The sequence below is a fragment of the Monodelphis domestica genome, chromosome 1 (assembly GCF_027887165.1).
Source record: "Monodelphis domestica isolate mMonDom1 chromosome 1, mMonDom1.pri, whole genome shotgun sequence".
In the NCBI taxonomy this organism is placed as follows: domain Eukaryota; kingdom Metazoa; phylum Chordata; class Mammalia; order Didelphimorphia; family Didelphidae; genus Monodelphis; species Monodelphis domestica.
In genome coordinates, this window is record NC_077227.1 from 154,156,783 (window position 1) to 154,165,792 (window position 9,010).

Consider the following 9,010-nt stretch of genomic DNA (forward strand, 5'->3'; position numbering starts at 1 on the left):
TTCTTCCTCCAAACTATATAAAATAAATGAGCTCCAATATTAAAAAAAAAGGGGGGGGGGTACTGGAGATCATCTCCGAGGGGAAAATCTAGCCCTGGGGAAACCTTTTTGTTTTTAACCCCAACCTTCTGTCTTAGAATGGTTGCAAGGCAGAAGAGGAGTAAGAGCTCCAAATCATACCTAACACCCAACCCACTTCTAGAAGGTTTTCCTTGACCACTTTAGTCCCTTGGAACTTGTGTGTGTTGGGTGTATTTTAATTAAACTCCCCTGTAATAGTTGGATTAAAAAAAAAATTGGCCTCTTTCTTTCTCCAAAAGGCTGAGTATAGAAGAAATAATAAGTTTCCAGCTAATCAAAATTGGGCTGGGTTAGATCATAGGATGTCTAGGTCTTCCCAGTATCAGAGGAGGAAGTGGTTGAGAAAAATAGTAAAACCTAAGCTTCGGAGAACCATTCCCCTCTAATCCCATGTCAAACTGGATGCAATAGTCCTATTCTACTGTAGGGTCTTCACCTCTAGTCCTCATGGCTCTGTGAACACTGGGGATGGGAAGGGACTAGACTAGATGAACTTTCAGGGTCTTTCCAGATCTTAAATTCCAGGATTCTATCCACATTTTGTGGTACAGTAGTGGTACTCCAGAGTTCTGAGCTCCATAACAGGCTCTGTCCACACTAAATTCAGTATCAATATGGTTGAAGAAAGGGGAAGAAGGCATCGCCTAAGGAAGGGTAGACTGTCCTAGATCAGAAACAGAGTAGGTCAAACCTCCCACACAGATCAATAATGAGATTGGGCTCCATGCCTCTGAATTTCCAATCTGAGAAAGAGAAAAATACCATTCTTACGAACTAAAATTTAATTTAAAAATAAAAATGTTAAAGTTTAAAATTTTTAAATTAAATTTTTAAAAAACCCTGGTCTTAAAATAAAGGGGAGGAAAGGGAGAAAATAAAATATAATTATGTGGTTCTGTGAGGTCACTTAGACAAAGCAAGGAAAATTTAACCTTGATTAACATTCTCATTACTAAGTCATCCTAACAAAGAAATTTAGTGGAAAGAAATGATTTTTTTAAATGTATCCCAATTTTTTATTAGAAAGTTTGAAAGAATTTTAAGTGGTTATTGATAATTTGTTGTTTTTTTTTCCTAGAACTGCTTCTTCATCTGTTGAGGAGTGAATCTTAACCTTATACATTTATCAGTTCTTTGTAGATTGTGGTTGTTAGATTTTTGTCAATATTTATGGCAAAGATTCTTTGAAACCCTCTTAATCTTCTCATATGAGAAGATGGGGACAATTCTTTACAAAACTGAAGAATATGAAGTTTCTTTCCTGTCACCCAGACATGCAGACCTCCCTTCATGCTCCATGTTATAGTCTTTTCTTTTCCCCTTCTATCCATTAAAACCATGCTTGATTTTTGCTCATCTGCTTAAAAGTTCTATTACATCACCAATTCCCTTAAGTATAAATGACCTAATGTTACCCTCTTTCCAGTTAACCCATTTGCTTTCTTGTTTGTTTGTTTTTTTAACCCTTACCTTCCATCTTAGAATCAATACTGGGTATTGGTTCTAAGGCAGAAGAGTGATAAGGGCTAGGCAATGGGGGTTAAGTGACTTGCCCAGGATCACACAGCTAGGAATTGTCTGAGGCCATATTTGAACCCAGGATCTCCCATCTGTGGGTCTGACTCTCAATCCACTGAGTCACCCAACTGTCCCCAACCCACTTGTTTTCAAATGGGATCTTCTGCAATGCCTGTTTTTCATTTTCCAGTCATGTCTAGCTCTTTATGACTCCATTTGGGATTTTCTTGGCAAAAGTACTGGAGTGGTTTCCCATTTCCTTCTCCAATTAATTTAACAGATGAGAAAACTGAGGGAAATAGGATTAAGTGATTTGGCCAGCATCACACAGCTAAAAAGTGTCTGAGGACAGATTTGAACTCAGGAAGAAAAGAAGAGCCTTCCTGACTCCAAGGCCAGAACTCTAAACATTGTGCCAATGAGCTGCCCTTTGCAATGTCTTCATCCCATGAAATCTTTATAATAGAAGAGAGGAAATAGTTTTGCATATCATTTTAAACCACTTATTACCCCAATTTCTATCTATGAATAATATTCTAACTACTATAATAGTGAATACAATTTTTGAGAGTTACAGATAACATTTTTCCATATAGGAATATAAACAATGTGGCCTTATTGAATCCTTAAAGAAAAAAAATAAGACCCCTCTCTTTCTTATTTATTTTTTGAAGTTTCTCTTGGTTTTTGTATTTTGAAATCAAATTTTCTGTTTAGTTCTGGTCTTTTCTTTACAAATATTTGGAAGTCTTCTATTTTGTTGAATTGCCATACTTTCCCCTGGAAGTATATAGTCAGTTTTGGTAGGTGACCCTTGGTTATAGACCCAGTTCTCTTGCCTTTCTGTATATCATATTCCAAGCCTTGCGGTCTTTTACTGTAGAGGATGCCAGATCCTGTGTAATCCTGATTGGTGCTCCTTGATATCTGAATTGTCTTTTTCTGGCTTCTTGTAATATTTTCTCCTTACCTTGGAAGCTCTGAACTTGGCAACTACATTCCCGAGGGTTGTCTTTTGAGGATTTAATGTAGAGAGTGATCTATTTCAAAGTCTATTTTACCCTCTTGTTGATGAACATTGGGGCAGTTTTCTTGGATAATTTCTTGTCAAAGATTCTATTTGTTTCTAGGTTCTCAGGTAGGCCAATGATTCTCAAATTACCTCTCCTCAATCTGTTTTCCAAGTCAACCCATCCTCTCGATGAGATATTGTGTTTCCTTCTAATCTGTCATTCTTTTGATTTTGTTTTATTAATTCTTGCTGTCTTGTGAGATCATTGGCTTCTACTTGCCCAATTCTAGTTTCTAATGACTGGTTTTCGGCTAAGATCTTTTGATTTTCTGTTTCAGTTTGATCTATCCTGCTTTTCATGGCTTCTAGCAGGTCATTTCTGGTCTTCAATTTGCTTATTATTTCATTTGATTTCTGGGCTTCAATTTCCAATTGGGAGATCCTATCTTTTAAACTGTTATTTTCTTTTTTAACTATTTCCCACTTTTCTTGCCAAATCTCTTCCATCTTTCTCATAATCTCAGATTTGATCTCTTCAAGAACTTGTGACCAATTTCCATTTCTTTTTAAGGTTGGGTGTGTTTACTTCTTTGTCATCTTCTGCTGTCTCCTCTTAAGTCTGGATTTTTTCTGCATAAAAATTATTGAGGGTTAAGGTTTTCTTCTTGGGTTTTTTGGTGGTTGTGGATTGTAGTTCTTGGGAGTTGGTGGCCATTGCCTTGTTCCTTCCCAGTTAGAAGTCTAAGTGAGGAATGTGAGTGATCTTTGTATTGGGCTCCTGAGAGGTTTTTGGCCTGGGACTTTTTTTCCAGTCTCTGCAGCAGTGTCTTCTGTGGGCAGCCCTATGCAGTCTCTTCACCCAAGCTCCATGTTACTCAGTCTCCTGGGTACCCAAGTCTCACTGCTCTTAGGGGTAAGTCCATTCCCTCAGAACTTAAAGATTGCCCTGCAAAAGGTCTAGGTGTGGAGTGTAGGCAAATCTCTGTATTGAGCACCGGAAATGTTTTTGCCCAGAGGCTATTTGGGGGATCTCTGTGGCATCTGCTGTGAGCTGCCCCTCTCCCCAATCATTGCTCCCTATCTTCACGTTTCCTTAGCCTCCTGGGGTCCCAAGTCTCGTTTCTCTTAGGAGTAAGTCTGTGTTGACCTCAGTCAACCACCCTCTGAGAACTTAGAAGTTGTCCCATGCTCACTCCGACTCTGGCACTATAGGAGGAATGGGAGAGGGTTGATGAGCTCGCTCCTTGGTGAGAGTAATTTTGCCCCCTTTTAGCATGGAAATGCCCAAAATTTGCCTATCTTTCATGCTGTGCCCTACTGTGGAACTTCTTCTCTCATCTGATTTGAGGTTTGTCCTTTTGAGGCACTGTGTCTCATTCACTGGAGAGGAGAGGAAGAGCCCTGCTTCTACTCTGGGGCCATCTTAACCTGGAAGTCCAAGAGGAAATATTTTTGGACAGAAAGGTCTTGTGGTGTCCCGCAAATCATATTTGTAGATAACTGTCTCTATTCATAGGAATAAACAGAAATACAACATAGCATTTAAAAAATTGTAGGGGACAGCTGGGTGGCTCAGTGGATTGAGAGCCAGACCTAGAGATGAGAGGTCCTAGGTTCAAATCTGGCCTCAGACATTTCCCAGCTGGGTGAGCCTGGGCAAGCCACTTAACCCCAGTTGCCTAGCCCTTACTGTTATTTTGCCTTAGAACACAGTGTTGATTCTAAGACAAAAGGTAAGGCTTTTAAATTTTTTTAATTATATTTTTAAAAATTGTATTAGATCTCAGAAAATCCAGTTCTTCTTAATTCTTTTGCTGATAAACTGGGTAATTTAACCCAAATTGTTTTTTCTTTGTAAAATGAGGACACTTTAAATGATGCTGTCCAATGTCCCTTCTAGCTCTTATATCCTAAGAAGGGCCTTTCCCATGATAGATTGAAATCAGAGGATCTTATATTTAGAGTTAGAAGGGATCTTATAGGTCCAATCGCCTCATTTTACAGATAAGGAAACTGAGGTGCACATCGATAGTATGTACCAGAGCAGACCAAACTGATATTATCACTGGAAGCATTTATGTGCCTAGCAGGCACTTAGGACTTGTGGAGTTACTGAGAAGTTATATTACTAGAGTAGTAACTACCACTCCACTGAAGATTCCATCCTTGGGTAATCCTGATGGGAATGAGGTTTTCAAAACCATCATTGGTGAAGCCCCCATTCAATATGGTCCCACATGCCATCCATCAAGCAGAGGACATCAGCTGGTTTTTACAAGGGGTTAATACTTATTCCCTTCCCACTCTGGCTGGAATGGAGGGTGTAAAAGGATGTGATGGGTAGTCAGCCCAGAAAGGGAGGCTGAAATCAGATTGTGAAGGGCTTTAAATGCCATTTGTCTTATCCAGAGGCAGTGGGGAGAAGATTCTTGAGCAAGACATGTGCTTTGTGGCTTACCTTGGCAGCAGTGTGGAAGCTGGAGGCAAAACTGAGAGTGGATTGCTTCAACAGTCTAGCCATGAGATGGTGACGATCTGAGCTAAGATGGTGACTTAAGTGTGTGGAAAGGAAGTGATAGAACTGATGGGACTTGGCAAATAATTGAATATGTGGAGCAAGGAGAGTGGGAAGAGTCCAGGATGAGTTTGGGGAGACAAAGCTGGGTGGCTGGAAGGATGAGAATGTCCTCGACAGAAATGGGGTCATTTGGAGAGAGGGAGCTTGAGAGGGGAGGTGGGGATACTAATGACTTCAATTTTCGATGAGCTAGGGAACGCTATAGGATGCCCACATGTCCAATAGCCAGGGTAAAGTTTGTGATATAGAATAAGGCTAGATAGAGCTCTGGAAATCACCTGCATAGTTAAGGAAGTCTTTTCAAATTTTTGTGCATCAATTATCTCAATGATCAGTCAGTAGGAATTTATTACCCCATATTAAGTGCCAGGCATTTCTCTTAGGACCCTTGCTCATTCTAAAATGGAAAGGCTAGTCTCAATTCATATAATGCTTTGTTGATGATGACAAATAGTCATTTGCTGCACCATATTCAGGATTTAATCTTTTACTGCCCTCTAGTGCTGATCTAGTCACAGAGACTAGTGAGGTCCTCCTAAGGAAAGAAATCAGATTCCTACCTTGCCAGGAACTCAAAAGACAAGCACAAAAAAAGTTTTTTTTCAGTCTACAGGGCAAAACGGACCAATCACCTGAAACCCCATGGCACAGAACAGTAGGTTTCTCTTCTCTGATCTCTCATCCCTGCATTAGTTTGATTGTGGCTTCTGGGTGGGTGTAGAGTTCACATTTGCTTATTAATATGGAATTGGAGAGGCTATTGGAAAACAGGGCACACAGACAGACTTTTGAAGAACCTGTGAATGGGCACAACCATTTTAGAAAGCATTTTGGAATTAGACACAATTACTAAATACTGGTTGCCCTTTGACCCAGCTAAACCACTGCTAATCCTACACCCAAAAGAGGTCAAAGAAAGACAAAATGGTACGATATGTACAAAAATATTTGTAACTTTGTTGTGGAGGTAAAAAAGTGGAAATTAAAGGCATGCCCAACAACTAAGGAATTAATAAATATCAATTATGCTCTAAGAAATGAGAAAAGAAAGGGAGTAAAAACACCGAGGAAAAGCAACTGCTTGACTACAGAGGTTGAGGGGACATGATCGAGGAGAGACACTAAATGAGCGCCCTAATGCAAATACCAACAACAAGGAAATGGGTTCAGAGCAAGGACACATGTGATACCCAGATGAATCGCACATCGGCTAGAGAAGGGGTGATGGGGGAGGGGGGAGGAAAAGAAAATGATCTGTTTCCAATGAACAATGTATGAAAATGACCAAATAAAATAATGTTTAAAAAAAAAGAAATGAGAAAAGAAGGGGTAGCTAGGTGCCTCAGAGGATAGAGAGTCATAATTTGGCCTCAGACACTTCCTGGCTGTGTGACCCCCTAGGCAAGTCACAACCTCAATTGCCTAGCCCTTAACCCTCTTCTACCTTAGAACCAATACTTTTATCAATTCTAAAACAGGTGAGGATTTTTTAAAGAGATGATTTCAAAAGATGGAAAAACTTCTATGATGCTGAGTGAAATAAATAGAACTGGAAGAATAATTCATAGTATCACATCAATATTACAAAAATGAATAATCTTAAAGACTTTTAAAAAAACTGATGAACATGGAAATGAGTAAAACCAAGAGAACAATTCATACAACACTTTTAAAAACATATAATATTGTTTAAAAGTTTTTTAAAAAGGACTACAAAAGCTGTAAGAATCCTGATCAACACAAATAAACATCATGATTCCAGAGAACCAATGATGAAATGTGGAAATTTTTTCTTTTTTTTTCCAATGGAGTGGCATGTGAAGGGAGAAAATTGATGTTTTTAAGAAAAAAATTTAAGTAGAAAAGTAGGGAATAGTTCTACAGATGCAGAATGTTGTATGCAGTCAGATGAGGTCATTCATTGTATTATTCATTTTATTTGACTATTTTACTTTGACCCTCATAGAACCAGGATATTTGGTAAATGTTTGTAACATTTAAAAAAAAAAGACCACTTTTTGTAGTGCTATAAGCTTTTACATAAGAGCTCTTTTATACGACTCCATAATAGGAATCCTGGATCCTGAACAGATTTCAGGCAGATATTGTTATATACCAAGAGATACACAAATGACAGATATATGTCTTAAGAACAATAATCCTTTTGTGGTATATGAAATGATTTCAAGGTCACAGTTGGGGTTCTTATAAACCCTGAAAGTCTGCTATCCTCTGAGAGGAGCAGCTCATCTATGGATCCTCGTTTGCACTGGCCCCAACCCAGTGTTGTTTATGGGATGCCTAAAGCACGTCACCACCAGCACCAGCCTTAGTAAAATATTCCAGATTTATTCATGGCAGTATAACTTCAAGAATTGGCACTTTTGGCTAGTGTTTTCTGACACTTCTAGAATCCAGACCCTTTCATTCCTAATGAAAAGTTTGAAATCTCATCAGAAAGGCAAGGAAAGAGGGAAGGAATCCTTTTGGAGAGGCCCCCATGGCTTTCCAGGCTACCCCAGCTCCAGAAGCAAACATTTAGGAAGGCAATTGGGGGGCACCAATAATAATCCTGACGCAAAACTGGGATCCAGCCAACACCATCCAAGTTTCATGGGAGTAGTCAAGCAGTGAATATTCAGATACATGGAGAACATGTAAAAAGACCTGGAACCCTGGGCCTAAGGATTGATCTGGTCTACAGATCATGGGGGAGGAACCACAGTGATGGCTAGTCCTCAAAATACCGTTCATTGGCATCTTAAAGGACTTGCAATTTAGGGAAAATAATGGCAACAAGGGAGAAAGATTACAAACACACTTGGGGATGGGAAGGGGAATAAAAGCAAAACAAATAATTATTGAGCAAACTGTCCTTTGCCAACAAAATCCCTGATCCAGTGTTTTCAGTACAATAGTGAGGTAGATCATAAAAGACTTTCCCAGAAGGGATTGGGAAACCATACTCTATTGAAAGCAAGATGGCAAGTATGCAACTGTTCCAGAAATACATGAAATACAGGAAAACATGAAATAATCCAAGAAGACAGGAGTGGGAGGAGAGAACATGAATATAACAGTTCACATTTAAAGTACTTGAAAGGCTACAAAATACATACAGTCTCTCATTATATCATCACAATAATCCTGTGCAGTGGAAGCTATTATTATCCTCATTTTATATACAAGGAAACTGTGGCTCACAAAAAGGTTATTTGTCCAGGGACACACAGCTAGTGTCTGAGGCCTGATATGAGGCTGGGTTTTCCTAACTTTTCAAATCCAACACTTAACTCATGATGCTAAAAGTGACTCATAAGAAACCAATGGAGGTATGTTTATCTGGAGTAAAGAAGTGCCCTGGGGGGGTGGGGGGTGGGGGACAGCTAGGTGGCTGGCTCAGTGGATTAAAAACCAGGCCTAAAGATAAGAGGACTTAGTGGCTTCACACTTTCTACCTGGATGACCCTGATCAAGTCACTTAACCCCAACTGCCTAGTCTTTACTGCTCTTCTGCTTTGGAAACAATATTTAGTATTGATTCTAAGACAAAAGGTAAGTTTTTTGGTTTTTTTAAGGAATGAATTAGAGGAAGAGTGGATGGCAATGAAAGGAATAAGAGGCATACTTTTTAGAAAGTCATAAAAGCTAATATTTGGTTAAAAGTTGGTTTGAAAAGCCCTGGAGGACGGACACAGTGGAAAGTTTTGAAAGTAGTGAATTGGGAGGAATGGGGGGGCATGGAGATAAGTGGAGTGATAGAGAAAGAATCTGAAATCTATGAGAGAAAATGGTTCCATTGGCAATCACATCTTCAACTT